The following is a 21,337-nucleotide window of genomic DNA, read 5'->3' as shown; positions in this document are numbered from 1 at the left end:
AGATTACAAAAAATATCACTGAACTTGCCAAAGTCACTTTATATTCTAATTTAAAATTTCAAAATCTAAAAATAGGAAAACTTTCTCAACCACAGAAAGAGACTTAATGGGAAATAAAATGTTTTATTATAAAAACTTTGAGCTTTCACAATAAACTGAGACTTCAGTTCAGTTCAGTTCAGTCGCTCAGTTGTGTCCGACTATCTGCGACCCCATGAACCGCAGCACGCCAGGCCTCCCTGTCCATCACCAACTCCTGGAGTCCACCCAAACCCATGTCCATCGAGTTGGTGATGCCATCCAACCATCTCATCCTCTGTCATCCCCTTCTCCTCCTGCCTTCAATCTTTCCCAGCATCAGGGTCTTTTCCAATGAGTCAGCTCTTCACATCAGGTGGCCAAAGTATTGGAGTTTCAGCTTCAACATCAGTCCTTCCAGTGAACACCCAGGACTGATCTCCTTTAGGATGGACTGGTTGGATCTCCTTGCAGTCCAAGGGACTCTCAAGAGTCATCTCCAACACCACAGTTCAAAAGCAGCTTGGTGACACTGAAATTTTGCAAATAGTACATACAGACTTATCTCTATAGATGCTTATTAGATATGTGAATTCAAACATGATGAAATTAATCTTTATGTTCCTCAAAGATAAGCCCATCTTTAGAAACTAAAATCTCAATGAAGCTTTATAATCTTTCTTGCCTTACTTCTTTGTGTCAAACTAAAAAGTTGGAAACGAATTCTTTAAAATACCCTCCTTCCTCATAGACAATAATTTCATTGATTGTCAAATAACATAGCTAAGCTATCCTACTAACATATTTTCACTGTTATCGTCCTTGCCTCTTGTGTTTATTTGCCTTACAGTCTGGAATCTTTCTGGTTCGAGTCTCAATGAATAGCAGACTGAAAATATTGCTTCCATCCTTTCTTCTTCCTTTCCTCAAAGATGGTTCTGTTCCTCATCCTAAATTAGTTCAGTCACTACAAAAAAAAAAAAAAAAAAAAGAAGATGCAAGCAATAGGTAAAATATGATAGGTAAAATGTGTGTTATTAGAAGTATATAATGGGTAAAAGAGAATTCATTCGTTATATACTATTTTTGTGTGATTCAAATTTTTTACAATGAAAAAGTTTTTAAATGCAGTCAGAATAATAAAAATTAAATAAACTCAACCAACTGATGGGTTTGTTGCCTACTTTTAAGAAGACATGAATTCAGGGAATTTCAGGGCACAGACTGTAAAATTGACCTTATCTTGACAGATTATAATTTTATGTTATTTAATGTGTTCAGTCCAGGCTTTAAAGTTACTTTGTATTACTATGTTAAAGGCAAAAGCTCAGGTCTGAAACTACAGACAGAGAAGCCTGTCATCACTTCCCATTAATTTTGAAGTTTCGTCTACTTTTAAATCTCTAGTCTCTTTATTTTCTAGTTAAAGCTGTTTTTAAATTGTGCCTATTCTTTGCCATTATAGATAAAATAGTTGAGTCTGACTCACAGATTTTCCATTTTGTTATCAGTACTTTTTCCTTTCATTTTCTGTTCTTTTTTTTCCCTTCAGTGTACTAAGTTACTGCCTTAAGGCAAGCAAGTTCTATTGTGTCAGAGTGTCAGAGTAGAAAGAGCACTGGATTAGGAGTCATGCTTTCCCACAGACTAGCTTTATGACTCTGGACATTTAATTTACTCCTTAAAAGTTTCTAATCTTAAATCTTCTTCAATTTCCCATTTGAGAATTTTTAACCATTCAAAGCTATATATCTTTTAAAAATGGCTTTTCTGGGTTAAGGTACTAGGATACTCTGTATTTTGCCCCCGTCTGACCTAAATGCATCCTGACACTATCATCCCCCTCAAATCTTAATTTTTAGGTTTGCATTCCCAGAACAACAACTCTTGACTTTTTTTGTTGAATTTTTTTCAAATGGATATTATTTTTTATAATAGTTTTAGATTTTTGGAAAAATTGAGAACATAGTATGCAAAGTTCTCATGTATCCCACACCCAGTTTTCCTTAATATTTTATATTACTGTGGTACATTTGCCACAGTTAATGAACCAGTGTTAATTTGTTATTAACTAAAGTACATGGTTTATTCAGATTTCATTGGTTTTTACCTAATGTCTTTTTCTCTTCCAGAATCCCATCCAGGATACCACATTACATTTAAAGACTATATTTTTAGAAAAGTTTTACTAGGCTCAGTTGCTCAGTCATGTCCGAATCTTTGTGACCAACCACTTGGACTATAGCCTGCCAGGTTCCTCTGTTCATGGAATTTTCCAGGCAAAAATACTAGAGTGGGTTGCCATTTCCTCCTGCAGGGGCTCTTCCCTATCCAGGGATCTAACCTGCATCTCCTATGTTTCCCGCCTTGAGAGGTGGATTCTCTACCACTGGCCACGTAGGAATCCCAGAGCAGTTTTAGGTTTGCGATAAAATTGAAAGGAAAGTACAGAGATTCCCCATGTACTCCTCCCTCGTACATGCATAGACTTCCCCGTTATCAACACTACTCACAGAATAGTAAACTTTTTAGTAAGGTTTTAAACTACATTAGCCTGGAGAAGTAAATGGTAGCCCACTCCAGTATCCTTGCCTGGAGAAATCCATGGACAGAGGAGCCTGGCAGGCTACAGTCCATGGGGCCGCCAAGAGTCAGACACAACTGAGATACTATCACTCACTCACTCAACCTACATTAGAGGCTGACATTTAGGCAAACTAGAAATAAGCACAAAACCACAAACTAAGATTTATTAAACATTTCATATGTGTCTGAGCTTATTGAGGGTTTAGCATTTGAAGGTTTATACTCCAGATGGTGCTAGTGGAACCTGCCTTCTAAGGCAGAAGACATAAGAGACACCGATTAGATTTCTGGGTTGGGAAGATCCCCTAGAGGAGGGCATGGAAACCCACTCCAGTATTCTTTCCTGGGAGAATCCCATGGAGAGGGGAGCCTGGCAGGCTATGGTCTACAGAGTCCCAAAGCGTCAGACTTGACTGAAGTGACTTAGCACCCATGCACGCACACTCCAGAAATAGTCTACTGGATTTAAATCTTGGTTCTGATTTTCTAGTTGTGGGACAGTGGACCTTATGTTTCTCATATCAGAAATGCTAGTTGTTACCAATGCTTGGATTACTATATTAGCACAAAAGCCCCTGTAGTGTACATACTTTATTTTCCCATTTTAAAGATGAAGACAAAAGAGTTAATGTTATTAAAGGAATTGTCTGAAGTAGTAGGGCTAAGATTTGAATTTAAGCAGTCTGAATTTAGAACCCATACACCTTTAACTTTTATACTTTATTTTCTCCTAATTATTAAGAAACAGATACAAAAGAAACTAAGGGCTCAAAGAAATGACTTTTTAAATGTGATCCTGAGAGAGTCTTGTGGTTATTTAAGTTCTTAATCAGTTATTCTTTCAGAATTGGTTCAATGAAATGGTGACCTTGTTTTAATAGACCACCCAATACTTTAGACATACCTATTTTCCAGTATTATTTTTTATGAAAAGTAATTATTTTATTAATATATTTTATAATTAATTTATATTTATAAATAATTTATAATTATTTATAATTATATTTATTATAATTAATTATATTTATAATTAATTTATATTTATATTTATAATATTTATATTTATATTTATATATATATAAATATATAATTTATATATACATATATATATAATTTATATTTATAAATAATTTATAATTAATATATTATATATATATATATAAATATATAATTTATATTTATAAATAATTTATAATTAATATATTTTATAACTGTAAAAACTGTGCTGTATAGAAAGTATTGAAAATGCAGAAAAACAAAGTGTATGTATATATATATATATATATATATATATAATTTATATTTATAAATAATTTATAATTAATATATTTTATATATATATATATATATATAATATATTTTATAACTGTAAAAACTGTGCTGTATAGAAAGTATTGAAAATGCAGAAAAACAAAGTGTATGTATATATATATATATATATATATAATTTATATTTATAAATAATTTATAATTAATATATTATATATATATATATAATTTATATTTATAAATAATTTATAATTAATATATTTTATAACTGTAAAAACTGTGCTGTATAGAAAGTATTGAAAATGCAGAAAAACAAAGTGTATGCTTCCAGTGCTCACAGACAACTGCTTTTTTAAAGATTATGTACACTTTTTATTTAAAAACTTTTTCCAAGCTTTATTCAGGTATGATTGATAAAAATTGAATATATTTAGCTTGTACAGAATGATTTTTTTAAAGATATACAATGTGATATTTTAATAAACCTATACATTGTGAAATGATTACCATAATCTAGTTAATTAACACATCTATCACCTCACATAGTTTTTCTTTTCCTTTGTGGTGAGAACACTTAAGATTTACTCTCTTAGCAAATTGCAAGTATACAATACAGTATTATAATCAGCATGCTGTACATGACTATAATCAGCTTACTGTACATAGATCTCCAAAAGTTATTTATCTTATAATATCATTTGGGAAGAAATAAATAGAAAACTTAGGGTTTACTGAAGAGTATAAAATTACACTCTAAATTTTATTTGGAAATCAAGCTCCACCTTAAATGACCATACTAGCAATTACAAGTTTTTATATGAGTATATCTTTGTTAATTGTTTTTTTTTTAATAAAAAGCCATTTTCTAGGAATGTATTACAAAAATATTTGGCTTCACCAACCAAATTCTCAGATCCTAGAACCAGTAGTAATAGTAATGTGAATATGCCCTTTGTATTCATATGTACTTCAGTTTGGGCCTATGTAAATAGTTTAATAATGTTTATTATCATTAGATATATCATTTTCTTAGTATAAAACATTCTCTTTGTTAGTTCTAGCTAGGATTTTTTTTTTTAGAGGCTGGGGAAGCAGACTTTATAGAATGGTAGGTGAGAGTTCAATTTTTTAACTTCTTGCGAGATCTTGTGCAAATTATTTACTCTCTCTGGAGCTCAGTTTATTTCTGTGAAAAATTAGGATAATGTCCAATTACTTCGTAGTGTGGCAGGGAGGGTTAAATTTAGTAATTATGTGAAGAAAGTTTTTAAGCTCTTATATGACAGGCAAAATATAAATTGTGGATGTGTATCATTACTAGTTTGAAGAGATTCATAATACACAAAAAAATGAGGACATCTGGTTTAGGAATAAAAGGAGAAAATATATTATCATTTAATGAATTTTTACTATGCATCAAACACTTTGTTTCTATTTTCATTGACTACATGTGCCCCATTTTTCCTAATGAAATAAAATCATGGAAAATGAGACACTTGCTTTTCACAACTAGTAAATGTGGACACTTGATGCAAATTCAGGTTTATTTGACTTTAAAGCCCATGTTTTTTTTTCCTGCTAAAGCGCTCTACTTCCTGCACACCTAGAGATGAAATGTATCATCCATGAATAATTGAGAATAAGGTGAAAAGCTAATCTTTCAAATTCTGGTTAAGATACAATGATGCTTTATAGTTATTATTCCTCCTTTTACTTTCTCTAAATATTTCAAAATGATTTGCTTTTTTTTAATCAGCACTGTGAGTTGAACAGAAAACTTTGTGAAATTTCAGGTATAATTAAGTAACTAAATATTATATATCACCAGCTAGGTTATCTCAGATCACTTATCTGAAGCATCACAAAGAACATTAATGGTTTATAATGCATTTAACAAATGAGTATTTTATAAAGAAATAAAAATTCTTAATTTTGGTGAAGTAAATGTTATTTAATATATTTCATAATATATTTACATAATATATTTAATACATTTAAATTGATATTATATAATATCTAGGCCATCATGATTTCAAATTCATTGATGAGAATTGCCTACTTTATGCACAAAATATCCTGATGGAAACCAATATTTAAACATTTCTTATTCTCTGGAGAGGGTCTGAGAAAAGGCGAGTTCCATGTATTAATAGTTTGAGTAATCAAAGTGATGTGGGTTACACACATGGGTTAAGAAAGCTTAACTTCCAAGTCAGCTTTTCATAGTGTAACTTGCTTTGTTGGAAACATTGGGTTGACCAAAAAGTTCACTCAGGTTTTTCCATAACACATTACTGAAAATTTATATATATATATATTTTTTTAAATCTAAGAAATTAAAGTTTACTAATATGTAGATTGTTGCTGACACTGTCAAAGTATCATTTACACATATTGTAAGTTATTTAAAGCATTCTGAGGTGGGGGTGGGCATTGATTTGATTTAAGATTTGGTGGTATTGAATTTTATCTGTGCCTTGTGATGGGTCTTGGATTACATTGTCCAGTGTTAAATAGATAAACTCTCACAAAACAAACCAACTCTGGGAAAAGATACCAGAATAAAGATAAATACTAATAAGCACATTTCAACAAGAATATCTCTAATGCATTGTATGAATCTTTTGTCAGCTATATTACAAAATTTTTTTAAATGATGATTTAATCATATATGACACTAAGTCATCAAAAAATGGGGCATCCCTGGTAGCTCAGCTACTAAAGAATCTGCCTGCAATGCGGGAGACCCCAGTTCGATTCCTGGGTCAGGAAGATCCCTGGAGAAGGAATAGGCTACCCAGTCCAGTATGCTTGGGCTTCCCTGGTGCCTCAGACAGTATCAAGAGTCCACCTGCAACGCAGGAGATCTGGATTCCATCCCTGGGTTGGGAAGATCCTCTGGAGGAGGGCATGGCAACCCACTCCAGTATTCTTGCCTGGAGAATCCCCATGGACAGAGGACCCTGGGAGGCTACAGTCCATGGTGTTGCAAAAAATCTGACATGACTGAGCGACAAAGCATAACCAAAAATAATGATCAAGAGATCTATTTGAAATTTGGATTTAACATTCACTATCATTAAGGGATGAACCTCACCCTGAGTATATGGCATGCCTTGAGAAAAATGACTGAAATAATGCATGAAAAATATGACAGCAAGCAATATCACATTTATTTGTGAGCAAATGGTATTAGAAGATGCATAGAAAACATTGAAGATTTGAATAAATAAGTATCTGAATAAATTACATAGTATGAAAGGTTCACTGTATAGGTACATGGAAATATCACTATTTCTATCATTTCAACCAATGATATTTGATAAGCTCAATTTCAGTAATACTAAGAACTATGATTTATGAATCACTAAAAGGATTACTGGAAAAGGTACTTGCCAAGCATCAAAATACCCTCTAATTAAAAAATGCATTCTGAAAAAACTATGTTAACATAGTTTTGTAGTGTTGGAGTGGTCGGTGTGGTTGGAATGGGAAAAGATTTCTGGATAAGATTACCGAGCAACTTCCACACATGAAATTCATCTACTTGTCACATATAAGCGAGCTATTTTAGCAAATCAATTAAAATGAAAGGATGCACAAGTGCTGTAGGGTGTCATTGATGTGTCTTTTTAAAAATAAAATCTTTAAAATATAATAGAAAACAGAATCAAATATAGAAGTGGAGTCTTTACAATACTTGGTAGTAAGATGGGAGAGTGGCTGTAATATTATTTGCACCACTTGAGGTTTACTGGTTCTTCAGTGGGAGATCATTGAGAAGTGATAGGAAAGTTGTTGCAGTTATGCATTTTTCTTTTACAGAATAAGAATTCTAATTTTGCTGACCTTTTCTGTGATAATAGGTGCTCTCTTAACATATATTTTTGGAAAAAGAAACATACTTGATCTTTTTTTTAAAAATAATCATACTTACAGTGAATGAGAAGATAACTGCTTTTTGAAAGATCTGTAGTATGGAGCAGACATTTTCATATTGAATGTTTGTTGTTATTTTCGAGTTGTGTGACTGTTGCCAAAGTCAATGTAATTGTAAAACTCTAGTTTCTGTATAATTTTAAAACTGCACAAAACTGTACCTGAATGTTTTTTAAAATTTGAAACAGAATTTTATAACTTGTTATAAAATCTTCCAAATGAAATCTTTAAACAGATTAACAGTTTTTTTTGGTTAAAAAAAATGAAGGTGCTACACGTACCTCTTAGTTTTTAAGAATGACTGGTGGACACATGGGAAGATGGAAATTTACTAGCCAAATTTCAGCAAAATCTTTTACGCAATTGGTGGTTGGGATTGAAAATTGAGTATTGTGATTTAATAAGCACAGCTAATGATGCTCTTCTTTCACTTGGACCTACTATTTTGTGAGGCTTTTCCCCCTCCATGACAACCATTACAGCTAAATATAACAATAACCTGGACATAGTACCAGATTTTCAAAGGACTGTTTCATAAAGGGTAAAACGAAGCTGAAATACCCAGAGTGACAAATATTTAGTCTTATTATACTCTAAAAATTTTGTTTTTTTTAGTGACAACAAGAATGTTTGAAAATTGTTGATGAATAAAACATTAAAGTTTACTTTAAAAACTATTTATTTCTTGTTTATCTCATTCTTTAAAACACCAATTACTCCATATGTTCTATAATACAAACATATATATATAATGTTTATTATATATATATATAAAATACAAATTGTAGTACAAGTCTATAATTTATAAATAATTGTATGTATTGGAGTATGGGCTTATATTTAATCAGTGCCCAGGCACAAAAACAGACATGACTCAGAACAGAGGGATTTTAATCCAAGGAATTGGTTGCAAAAGTGTTGGAAAGTCTGGAGGAAAGAAAAGAAGGTGGCAGTGTTATTTAGCAATGAGCACCTGTAGGAAGTAGGCCTTCCCCGGTGGCTCGGACTGTAAAGAATCTGCCTGCAATGTGGGAGACCCAGATTCTATCCCTGGGTTAGAAAGATCCCCTGGAGAAGGAAATGGCAACCCACTCCAGTATTCTTACCTGGAAAATCCCATGGACAGAGAGAGAAGCCTGGCAGGCTATGGTCCATGGAGTCACAAAGAATCAGACACGACTGAGAGATTAACACTAACACCTGTAGAAAGCAATGGAAAGTTTGGTTACCTAGAGTTTATGAGCACTGAGCTGCTGAGGAAGCTGGAGCACCGCTGAGGTTGTGAACGCTAGAATCGCCATGGCCACTGCTTCCCGGGAAGCCAGGTAACCACACTCCTACTGACAGGGCAGGAGCCCAGGGGTCCACAGTTCCTCCAGTGCTGTTGAACTTGCCAAGGCTGGTAGAGCTTCAGTCACCTGTGATGGCTGCTGCTGTTCTGCAGCTGTGGTCCTATTGCTGCAGCCAGCAGTCCTGAGAGCCAGATCCCAAGATCTGTGCTACAAGATCTCTGCTGCAGAGGCTGCTGAAACACCATTGCAGCAACTGCTGGTTTCAAAAACAGAAGGGAAAAAAATTCCCTTTGATCTTCTGCCGGTGCTACTCATGCCAGCAAAGCAATCTAGGAAATGTAGTTTTCAGGTTCAGCCACATAAGAGAGCATGGAAGAGGTGGGAATGGAGTTGAGAACCAACAGACAAATGATCTACCTAAGGTTCAAAATATTTTTACTGATAGGATGTATATTTTTTAAAATTGGAGAATCTATTGATCTAGGGTACAGGGGTAGTAGCTCAGTAGTAAAACCACATAATCCTCCAAATTTTATAACTTGTTTTCGAAAACAGATTCTGGTTTGTTATCTAAAGCTCGGGTTGTTTTTCAGGAGGTACACACTGGCAATAAGTCGTTTATTTATAGCCAGTATCTGTTTTGATTAGTAGTTACAGTAATGTTTCTTACTGGTCTATGCCCATGCCTTTCCAGCTATAAATATTTTAGGTATCACCCACCACTGACTAAAAACTGCTCTGATTTATTATTTATTTCTATACACTCATTAATTTAACTTTAAAAATAATAGGGGTTTCCTTGATAGCTCAGTTGGTAAAGAATCCACCTACACTGCAGGAGACTCCAGTTCCATTCCTGGGTCAGGAAGATCCCCTGGAGAAAGGATAGGCTATCCCCTCCAGTATTCTTGGGCTTCCCTCCTGGCTTAGCTGGTAAAGATATGCCTGCAATGCAGGAGACTTGGGTTTGATCCCTGGGTTGGGATGATGCCCTGGAGAAGGGAAAGGCTACCCACTCCAGTACCAGGAATTCCATGGACTGTATATACTTCATGGGGTTGCAAAGAATGGGACATGACTGAGCGACTTTCACTTTCAGTTAAATGTAGCACTGGGGAAACTTTCAGAATTTTTTTTAATATTTAACATTTTATTTTATAACAAATATTTTATAATATTTTATTTTTGAGTATATTGTAAACATTCAATTAAACTGCTATAGCATTAATTATTGAATGGCATATTGAATTAAATGCATTTATTGGTGGAGGGAGTATAGTTAAGTTTGTTTTATACAAAACCACATGAATTTTATTAAAATATTAGCTTAAAGTGCTTTTCAGTTTATTTCAGTATCAAATTTTGGGGTATGACTTCATAAGTAGTGTGTATTGAAATCCCAGATCATTAAATTTCTAAAATGAAATCCACAATGATGATTTATTGCTTTCATAACCCTTTTCATAATTAATGCAGTTTTAATTATGGGCAGTATTCTTGATTATTGATTACTAATAAAAGCTATTTCCTGGTGAGACACTTATTTTATGTTCATATTCTACATAGATGATGTTGGGTGTATTATTTGTGTTGTGGAAGGTCCATTTGTTACATTTTAAGTGGTAAAATGTCACCAGTTTGAAATAGAGGAGGCTACCACGTTTAATTTAAGAATAAGCCTAAATTTATAGCTATTCAACATTAAGTAGAATATGTTTTGATAATCTGATAATTTTGAAACAACCAATATAATTATTAAAGTATAATGTAATTCATTTCAAAATTTCTATTTCACAAGAATCCTGTAAATGTATCTGACATATTATACATTCTGATTGTATGTACTCTGATTAATGAGGTTTTCCTGTATTTGTTGTTAATAGAAATGAAGAAGATTGAGATTTTATGTAGATTCTTTTCCAAAAACTTGATATAACCTTATATGTTTCAAAGGTTATGATTGTAAACCTGTAACTTATAAGGGTTAAATGAGCTTTCTTAAAAATAAGAGATACTGTTTCTACCTATTTTGAATTATCCCTGTGGCCTGTTGCCTCGGAGGAGTTAGCAGGCTCTTATCATGCTGACTCTATTATTAATAACTGGCTTCAATATTACTGGACAGATTGTTATTAATGTTTCCAACTCTTTAATCAAACTGGTTCCTGGTGTTTCTTTCATCCTGTTTGAAAGCTATTTATTTATACTCTGCTTTTCTTCATATCCTTTCTTTAAATTTTATTTTGAGATATGTGTACTTTTTCTCAAATCTGTTTAAAATAAATGTTGAAATTATCTGGGGAATATAGCTGTTCTCAGACTTGTTTCTTATCATTATTTTTTCTCCCCAAATTTCTTCCTAATCTGGCCAGTTTATTATTCTAGAAAATTTTGGAGGAGTTTTGTCAAGCCACTCCCTTTATTCCTTCAAATTCCATTTGGATTGAGTTTAGACCTAACTTCTACCACTTATTTGCTACAAGACTTTGGGCTCAGTTTCCTCATCTATAAATGAAAACATTAATAGTTCCTTTCTTATAATGCTGTGGGGAGGGTTAAATGAGTTATGTAGCATTAAGTGCAGTTATGTAGTACTACTTAGTTATGTAGCACTAAGTACAGTTCCTGACTCTCTGCAATAGTGGTAACTTTTATTATAAGAATGCATCCTTACTAATAGTAGCAACTTTTTAGATGAGAACAATATGGAGTTTGAGTTTTCGCATATAGAGTTACCAAGCAGAACAGTGGGGATCTCGCTAACCTGCTGGACAAACAATGTCTATAGCAGTTAAGATACCTCTTTTATAACTTCTATGTAATTTTTATTTTTCCTATGAAATACCCTCTGTAGTTTCTGTTACTTTTTCCTTGTATACTGAATATAATCTGTACATATGAATAAATTATTATGTAAGTGTTGAAACTTTAAAGACAGTTACTAACACTGTTCTAGATTGTTTAGGAGAGAAGATTGAGCAGGGAGCAGATATAGTTAATGTAGTATATATACCTAATACATTTTTCTAGAGCCAGGGAGATATTGAGAATGACATTTTTATGTTTTTTAATTTTTTGATTCAAATTGTATTGATTGTGTCATGAAAGTACTCTCCTCTAAATTTCTGAAGATATTCATGTCATTTAAGATCAGTTTATAGAGGTAGTATTTAATAACAACAATAATAGTCAATAGTAATCTTGTAATTCAGACAATCTCTGTGTCTTCTCACATGACCATATTTCTCCTGTAGGGAAATTTGTGGGGGAAAAAGGTGATTGACTCATATCCATATTCAAGTCATTCTATGTAGAAAAGACTTTTGGCTTTTTACTATTCACTCTTCACCATTTACTGGCCACTGTTCAAAGTGCCACTGGTCACTCCTTGGAACTCTGAAGTATGTACTGTCTCCTTAAGAAGGGCCTATGTTTTCAGAGGCTATAGCATAGGAGCCATACGTTCCTATGGCTATACTTTGATTTTTCCATTTGGGCTAAGGCCCAGGTGGCACAGTGGTAAAGAATCTGCCTGTCAGTGCAGGAGGTACAAGAGACCCGAGTTTGAGTTGGCAAGATCCCCTGGAGTAAGAAATGGCAACCCACCCCAGTATTCTTACCTGGAAAATTCCATGGACAGAGGAGCCTGGTGAGCTACTGTCCATGGGATTCCAGTCAGATGCGACTGAACGCACGTGCATGAATACACTCACACACACACACTCGGAGAAGCTAATAAACAGGGTTATAGAATATACCAAGCTTTCCACATTTGGAAAGGTTTGTATTGCAAAAACGCAGACCTCTTGGAATTTCATATTAGGCAACACTTTAAAAAAAAAACAGCAAACAAACATCTGTGGCCATCTTGACATTGGGGAATTTTTCACTGTCCCCTCTTTCCTGTGATTCTCCTCTCTTCCTCCTCCCCTCTCATTTCTATGCTCCTCTACCTTCAAACTGTTATTTAGGTCGTATGCAGCACACTTTAAACACACAAAAAGAATTATTCAGGTTTTACTCTTTGACCCTAACCAGCTTAAAAGCTATTTTTCTTAAGGGATATGGTTCCATTCCTACAAGGAACTCTAAGGCCAGTTTCAGACTTATACTAGAACATATGTTGTAGATGTGAAAGAAATAATGGATAAATAAAATGTCCATCATTGCAACATGACTCATATTTTGACTCCTCCCCCTTCTTTTTTTTTAATCTAGGCAATAAAGGTATCTTTTGGGAATGTTCTTGTGAACAATCTTAAGCTATTCCAATTTTTTTTTCCTGTTTAGCTTCACATAATATAAAAACATTAATGATCCCTGAGAAAGGACTTGGCAATAAGTATACCTGGGCTAGGGGTATATATTCAAATGTTCTTGAGTTTAGTTGATTTGTTTTCAAAATTAAAAAAAAAAAAATCCCATCTTTTATTTACTTTTGGAAGTATTCATTTGCCAAGTCAACAATCTCTGATCAAATTACACTGTAACCCTAAAATTAATGGCATTTGATGCTCCAGGGCAATAGGTATCACTGATTTCCACATCATTTAAGAAGTACATGCACTGTGTACTTGTAGAAGACTTTACTAGGCACCTTGGGGACAATGGACAAAATTTACTTAATGAGTCTATAAGCCACACTGTTGGAGAAAAAGGTATCTTCAGTCTAATCTCAGTACCCACCCTGCAACACACACACACACACAAGTCTTTCTTTCATAAGGCATATTTTAAATTTAGGTATATATGCTTATTTTGTTTAATTTCACTTTAGTTTTTTGAGGAAAGTTCAAAAAGTTTAAGGTACTGCATTACATGGGATATTATAGGAAGTAGTGGCAAGATTATCTGCTTGTTCTAATATGATTTACATGTCTGTCCCCCACCAGCCTGTGAAATCCTCACAAGCAGAAACTACATCACACGTATTATCTTCACTTTTCACTCTCAAGTATAGTAGAATGGCACATATTTGGGCACAAAATACATGTTTAGTTAACACACAAAGATCAGAGTGGTTAAATTCTCTCTTGCAGAATAAAACTTTAGTATAAAATCTTCAGAATATATCTAAATAGTTCAAAGTTAAAACCAACTACATAAAAATCATAAGATATTATTCAGCATCTATAACATCATTTATAATTAAATCCTTGCTTTTCATGCCTCTCAGGCTACAGAAAACAAGAATTTTTAAATTATATTTTATATTATTATTTATTTAATTATTTAAACAATCACTTGCATTAGTATTTGAAATTTGAACTAGGGAAACTTAAAGAACTTTCTTTCTTTCTTTCTTTTTCTTTTTTAAACACAGGGCATTGAGTAGAATAATGTATGGGAACTACATATAATGCTGCTTCTTGTTGTGTAGTCACCAAGTCGTGTTTGACCCTTTTGCAACCCTGCATCTCTAGCCCACTAGGCTCCTTCTGTCCATGGGATTTTCTAGGCAAGAATACTGGAGTGGGTTGCCATTGGGCTTTATGAATTGATAGCCTTATTGGTTACAAATTATTATATTTTCCACTTCAAGCAAATGGTTGCATATATTATGGACATTGGGAAACCAAGAAAGATGATTAAATGGATTATGTAACCTTTTAAAATAGAGTTCAGTTCAGTTTAGTTGCTCAGTTGTGTCCAACTCTTTGTGACCCCATGAACCGCAGCATGCCAGGGCTCCCTGTCCATCACCAACTCCCAGAGTCCACTCAAACCCATGTCCTTTGAGTTGGTGATGCCATCCAACCATCTCATCCTCTGTTGTCCCCTTCTCCTCCTGCCCTCAATCTTTCCCAGCATCAGGGTCTTTTCCAATGAGTCAGCTCTTCGCATCAGGTGGCCAAAGTATTGGAGTTTCAGCTTCAACATCAGCCCGTCCAATGAACACCTAGGACTGATCTCCTTTAGGATGTATTGGTTGGATCTCTTTGCAGTCCAAGCGAATCTGAAGCGTCTTCTCCGACACCACAGTTCAAAAGCATCAGTTCTTCAGCACTCAGCTTTCTTTACAGTCCAACTCTCACATCCATACGTGACCACTGGAAAAACCATAGCCTTGACTAGACAGACCTTTGTTGACAAAGTAATATCTCTGCTTTTTAATATGCTGTCTAGGTTGGTCATAACTTTCCTTCCAAGGAGTAAGCGTCTTTTAATTTCATGGCTAAAATCACCATCTGCAGTGATTTTGGAGCCCCGGAAAATAAAATCAGCCACTGTTTCCACTGTTTCCCCATCTATTTCCCATGAAGTGATCGGACCAGATGCCATGATCTTTGTTTTCTGAATGTTGAGCTTTAAGCCAATTTTTTCACTCTCCTTTTTCACTTTCATCAAGAGGCTCTTTAGTTCTTCACTTTCTGTCATAAGGGTAGTGTCATCTGCATATCTGAGGTTATTGATATTTCTCCTGGCAATCTTGATTTGAGCTTATGCTTCCTCCAGTCCAGTGTTTCTCATGATGTACTCTGCATGAAAGTTAAATAAGCAGGGTGACAATATACAGCCTTGACATACTCCTTTTCCTCTTTGGAACCAGTCTGTTGTTCCATGTCCAGTTCTAACTGTTGCTTCCTGACCTGCATACAGATTTCTCAAGAGGCAGGTCAGGTGGTCTGGTATTCCCATCTCTTTCAGAATTTTCCACAGTTTATTGTGATCCACACAGTCAAAGGCTATGGCATAGTCAATAAAGCAGAAATAGATGTTTTTCTGGAACTCTATTGCTTTTTTGATGATCCAGAGGATGTTGGCAATTTGATCTCTGGTTCTTCTGCCTTTTCTAAAACCAGCCTGAACATCTGGAAGTTCACGGTTCACGTATTGCTGAAGACTGGCTTGGAGAATTTTGAGCATTACTTTACTAGCATGTGAGATGAGTGCAATTGTGCAGTAGTTTGAGCATTCTTTGGCATTGCCTTTCTTTGGGATTTGAATTACTGGACACTTAAACTAAATGTATTGAGAGTTATGGGTGTAAATTAGAAGAAAAATTTGCACCATGCTATATTGGTAAGCAAGGTAAGAGGAAGTGTCAAGATATGTTGGATTTGATTCATAACCACAGAATCTTCTGGGTAAATGAGGTTTGAGTTAGCATTAGATATTGGGAGACAATATGGTATAGAAATTAAACACATGATCTCTAAACCAGACTGGCTGAATTCAGGTCTCATTACTGTTTTGCTGTGTGATCTTGAGCAAATCACTTAACCTCTCTGTTTCTTCATCTGGAAAATGAAACTGAAAATAATGCCTGCCTCATAGGGTCATTATTAGGACTTAGTGAGTTAAGAAATGCAAAGTACTTATAGGAGTGCCTAGCACATAGTAAGAACTTAAGCATTAGCTATCATCATTATCATTATTATGTTAAGCTGGTCAATTCCTTCCTTTTAAATTTAATTTAATTTTTTATGTGAAACTGAGAATGGCTACATGGCTTGCTGAGGTTACACAAAGTGTTCGTAATAACACTGGGACCAAAACTAGTTCTTAACTTCCACCTTAGAATCTTTCTACAGGATGAAATTGCCCCATGGCATATCAACATATGAAACAATTTAACTTAATAACTTTATAACTTCAGAGCCTGATAGTCAATTAGGATTATTGTTTCATGTGGTGCAATGGTTAATTTAATACATGGGTCACCAGTTCCAGCAGGGAAAGTGTATCTTGAACTCTAGAAAGTACTAAGAATATGACACTTATTGTGCTTGGAATCTAGTAAAGTATGCAGATATGGAGAAACTGTTGAGATGTTGTGCATTTTTCACTAAGCCAAAATATTTGTTTTTCTTTTTTAATTCAACCAACTGGTTGTTCTTTAGAAGAGGTGAATAGACTTCATGGTCCTTTACATTCCTTTTGGTTCCTGTTGGTAGAAATCAAATATTGTCTTCTTATTCTCCCTGGGTTTGAAAAGGTACTTTTAAACAAAGGAATTGATGCTTATACAATGAAGTAGTTTTGTTTATGCAAAGGAACACATCCTACTTTGAGAGAATCGTAAAACACTAAACCAAGTAAAAAGCATGATTTTACAATTAATATACTTAATTATTGGTGCCTAAATGCAGAGTTTGAATAGGTCAGAATCAGTTATATTTTTCATTTTTATATGAATTTTCTTTAGAATATTTAGCCTCTATTGTACTGTTCCTAAGTTCTGTCTAGATGACACACAGCCAAACTGTACAGAAATATTTTAAGAAAGGTGGCTATCTAGGTACACAGGCAGAGTCTAGTTTAAAAAAACTGGGAGACAGGGAGAAGGGCTTGAAACTAGTTCTGTTTTCTGATCTTTGTAATTCCATGGCTGCAAATGTATCACTTATGGGAGAAAAGGCACCTGGGAGTGGGGGAAGGGGTGGGGAAACACATGATGTGGTAAGGAGTGCAGTATCAGCATTATTTTGGTTCAAGCAACATGTAGCGAAAAAAAAATGATTAGAGGCATCAGACAAAGAAAAATATTTTTTTTCTTTTCTTTTAAGGAAGCTTTATTTAGAAGCATTGATTATTTTTATTTTTTCCTCCTAATAAAAGAACAAGGGGTTTCTGCTGTGGTTTCAGATCCATAGTCTATGTAATCTTGTCCTGCTAGTGATGGAAGCTTCTTGTGGGATTTATTTCTGTTGTTGTAACACTATGTACTATATGCATTGCACCTGTTCACACAAAGTACATGGCACTGTGATGTTTGTACAGATAGATGCTTCAAATAAGAAACCAATCTGCCTTCTTCTAGAGTACCAATCTATTAGTTACTTAATTCAACTGAATTCTTTTTCTGTCTGCGATTTTGCTTATGGTCTTGATTTATTTATTGAGGAATGATTTCTTCTTTGCAGTTATCAGTTTTGTCTGAGATCAGTTTTCCTATTGTATGGAGTCTGTTTCTTTCAGAGCCTCCTTTAAGACTGCTTTGACTTTAAAATCATTACTAGGCTTTTGTCAGAGCAGATTTGTTGACACTCTTTTCACATTAAAAAATAAATTTATAAGATTGCACAAATAGGCTATGTATTTCACTATTTCCTGCTAATATGCAAAAAATGTATTTATGATAATTACATGTACTGTATGCCAGAACTGAAACAATGCATTCCTCATAATGGAGCATAAATAAAGAAGGTGGAGCCAGCTGCTCTTAAACTGTTGATTTGCAGCAGTAATGCTATAGAGAATATACCTTTTTCACTCTGTGAGTCTGGCAATACTGAACCTGTTGCTGCATTAGACGAGTTGCATTTTGCTGGATAGGGGAAGGAAGGCTGTCTGCTGTCTGGTAGGAGGGCTTTGTCTGTGCCTTTCTCTCTCTGTTTCTTTCTGTTTTTCTTTCTCTCTCTCTCTCCTCTTCTCTCTCTCTCACTCGCTTGCTCTGTCTCTGTCTCTCTCTCCCTCTCTGCCCCCCCTCCCTCCCTCTCTCTTGCTCTCTCTCTCTCTTCCCGTCTCTGTGGTTTGTAAGGTAGGTTGCAGTGTGTGTATATACACAACATCAAGAGCAGGAAAATGGACTCATTAGGGAGGCAGGCAGTCATTACCACTCACACTGTACTTCCAGGGAGACACCGATTATGAGAAGAGAAACTCAGCGCTGGGGAAGAAGGTAGGGCAGACAACTTTCAAAAAAAAAAAAAAAAAAATTCCTGCTCCCTCAATCCCCCCTCTACCTATCATCTCCTTTAGCCCCCATGCTTTTATTCTTTCTCCCTTGAATTTTAATTTCCAGATTTAAGTTTGACAGAGCTATTGCTAGCTTAAAATTTGGAATATCTCTAGGAGGCCTATCCTCTACTAATTTTCTTCCTAGTTATTTAAGGGTGTGCCCTTGTGATTTAGTTTAATTACTTTAAAAATAATTACAAACAAACCTATTTTTCTCACTAAAGTTCCAAATGAATCAGTATCTTTCACTCTTTTAAAACAGACCCCTCCGTATGTTTGTCAGTCTCTTTGCTTTTCTTGTCTGTTTATGCAATTCCATCTGTCTGTCTATATATCATGTTGTCCTTATTTATTGCAAACTGGGTTTTGTTAGTTATGTGCCAATGAGTTTTAGCTGCAGTGACAGCGTGGGTATTACTAAAGTGAGACTCTTGTTCTTTGTTTTACATTGAAGTTTAAAGTCCATATTTACAGTTTAAATCCTTGAAGCAGTTTAAATACCTTTTGCCAGTATATTTATTTGATGGCATTGGCCATAAGGTGAGGGGTTGTCACTAAGGGTGGGTAAAAATCTAGGAATTATTTTTATTATTACATACTCTTCTATATTACATCTGGGGATGTATTTTGAAAGGAATAAGTTATTCTGTTTTGTAACTTTTATTTTGCAGATGAACTTTTACATTTATAGGGCTATCACTCTGGTTAGTAAGAATGCAAACTTTCTTAACAAGTTTTTATCTTGGGACAGTTTCCTTTTAGTATGTTACTGTTTATTATGCTTGGGGAGGGAGGAGTCGGGGGCTGGCCATCTTTTTACAAAGTGGAAGCTATGAAGTGTATCAGGCCATCTTGTGCAACAACTGTAAGTATTCATTTAACATTTCGGGAACTATAAATAATATATTTGTTAGTTCAAGCATAGTTTTGAGGTGCTTTCTTTTTCCTTTATTATTTATTTTTCTTTTTTATGGTGGGAAAAGTTGCCTTCACAACTAGCTGACATTGTTGAAGAGTTTTCCCAGAACAGTGTTCTTTGATTCAAAGAAGTAGTTAAATAGGTCCATTTGAAATGGTCTCCTTAGTGGAGTTTTATTTGGGTTTGTCTGAAAGTAAAACTGTTACTCCTTTGACAAAAATTAAGTCAGGTGGTAAGATACACAAATATTTTCGACATACACATAGCAATGATAGAAAATGGATGCTAATCTATAGAGATCTTTGATAGTAATAATCACCTTTTTCATAATAAATTATTTAATTAATAGAAGTGGCACTTTTTGTTTTTTTTTTTAATTCCATTAGGCCTCTCTGACAACACAAAGAAGTCCATAAAGCAATATTCTTAACCCACCTGGGATGCTGGAGCAGATTCCCAAGCACATTCTCGATGTTCAAACCTAGCAAAATATTTATTAAAAATCCATTATTCCAAGAAGGTGGTGAACTTTTGCTACTAAAAGTTTTTTTTCCTTTTCTTTTAAAAAATTTGTTCAGAGACTTTTAATTTGCTTGTATTACAAAAACTGTCTTTTAAGTTGGAAGGCCAGCTTTGACCAAGAGTAGTACAGATGCTAAGGACACTCAGTGAGGCCCTGTCAGGGATTTTTTTTAACCCTGAAGGTCTAAAGGGGAACTTTGGGGGAACCTACTGAAAGTGTATGTTCATATGGTATGCAATATATGGTATTTCAAATGTGATTTTTTTTTCCATTTGAGACTTTTGACCCAAACATTTGTTTAAAAACTAGTGTCAAAGTGTGCATGTCTGATGCACCTGTCATTTTCTATATTAATATTATGAGAACTACCTAAAATTCTAACCTTTTAAAAAGAAATCTTTACTATATCTCTTGACTAATAATTCTGTTTTTCTGTACACATGTGTATGAGCAGATACCTGTGTGCATGTATATATATATTTATGTACATATTCTCATACATGTGTGGATAAAGGAAACAGATTCTTTGAGGATATGACATCTTAAAATTTTATGTTAAGCATATTTAGGTTAATTAGAAGCAAACAAAAAAAATAGGTTTTTAAGAGAATATGAAAATTTCCTTTAACCTTCTAGAAAGAGTAACAGTAAACATTTAGTCATTTTTATGGTCGGTTTGATTTTTAGAATGTGTATATATTTTCTTTTGCGTTATAATTCTGAGCCTTCAGTAGATCTAAAATATTTTTAGCATGAAAAATAATCACAGCCTTTTCTTGGAGGGACTGTCACAATCTAAATACAGCAGGACATTATAAAACGTGCATAAGTAAACTTAAAACCAGTGTATTCTGCTATATAGGGATTTGGAAAGCTGAAAGGCTTGCATCACAGGAGGGCTATAGAGTGCCAGAAGAATTCATTAACCAGCCTTACTGGTTATGGTGGGCTTTTCCTATTAGCACATGAAATCTGCCTGTTGAAAGCCCGAAGTCTTGGTCAGGTCACAGTATGTTTCATTTTAATGTTGGAGCAGACAGTTATCTAACACACCCACATGAGGAAGTGTTCTAAAGCAGTTATTTCATGCTTTGCCATGCCCTGTCG

General features: G+C 34.3%; 1 protein-coding gene and 1 long non-coding RNA gene across 28 annotated transcripts in view; one reads left to right on the top strand and one right to left on the bottom strand.

Moving 5' to 3' along the window:
- The window catches only part of ZBTB20 (zinc finger and BTB domain containing 20), an 863,676-nt gene that overhangs the window by 25,301 nt on the left and 817,038 nt on the right, over positions 1–21,337 (top strand). For 22 of the 27 annotated variants that reach the window (XM_070793150.1, XM_070794719.1, XM_070793549.1 and 19 more), the window contains exon 1: positions 9,356–18,729. The exons of 4 other annotated variants lie outside the window; for them this stretch is intronic. The gene's annotated coding sequence lies outside the window, so the exon portion shown is untranslated. Of the gene's footprint in view, positions 1–9,355; positions 19,654–21,337 lie in introns of those variants that run through there. One more of the 27 variants, XM_070792589.1, reaches the window with a different exon arrangement.
- LOC139184595 (uncharacterized) lies at positions 108–9,360 on the bottom strand. The gene is made up of 2 exons (XR_011568140.1): positions 9,042–9,360; positions 108–985 (listed from the first exon to the last, which is right to left on the bottom strand). It is a non-coding gene; the product is annotated as an uncharacterized lncRNA (long non-coding RNA).

This window comes from Bos indicus, chromosome 1 (genome assembly GCF_029378745.1).
Source record: "Bos indicus isolate NIAB-ARS_2022 breed Sahiwal x Tharparkar chromosome 1, NIAB-ARS_B.indTharparkar_mat_pri_1.0, whole genome shotgun sequence".
Classification (NCBI taxonomy): domain Eukaryota; kingdom Metazoa; phylum Chordata; class Mammalia; order Artiodactyla; family Bovidae; genus Bos; species Bos indicus.
The sequence above is the reverse complement of the archived record's forward strand: the minus strand, read 5'-3'. Positions and strand labels throughout refer to the sequence as shown.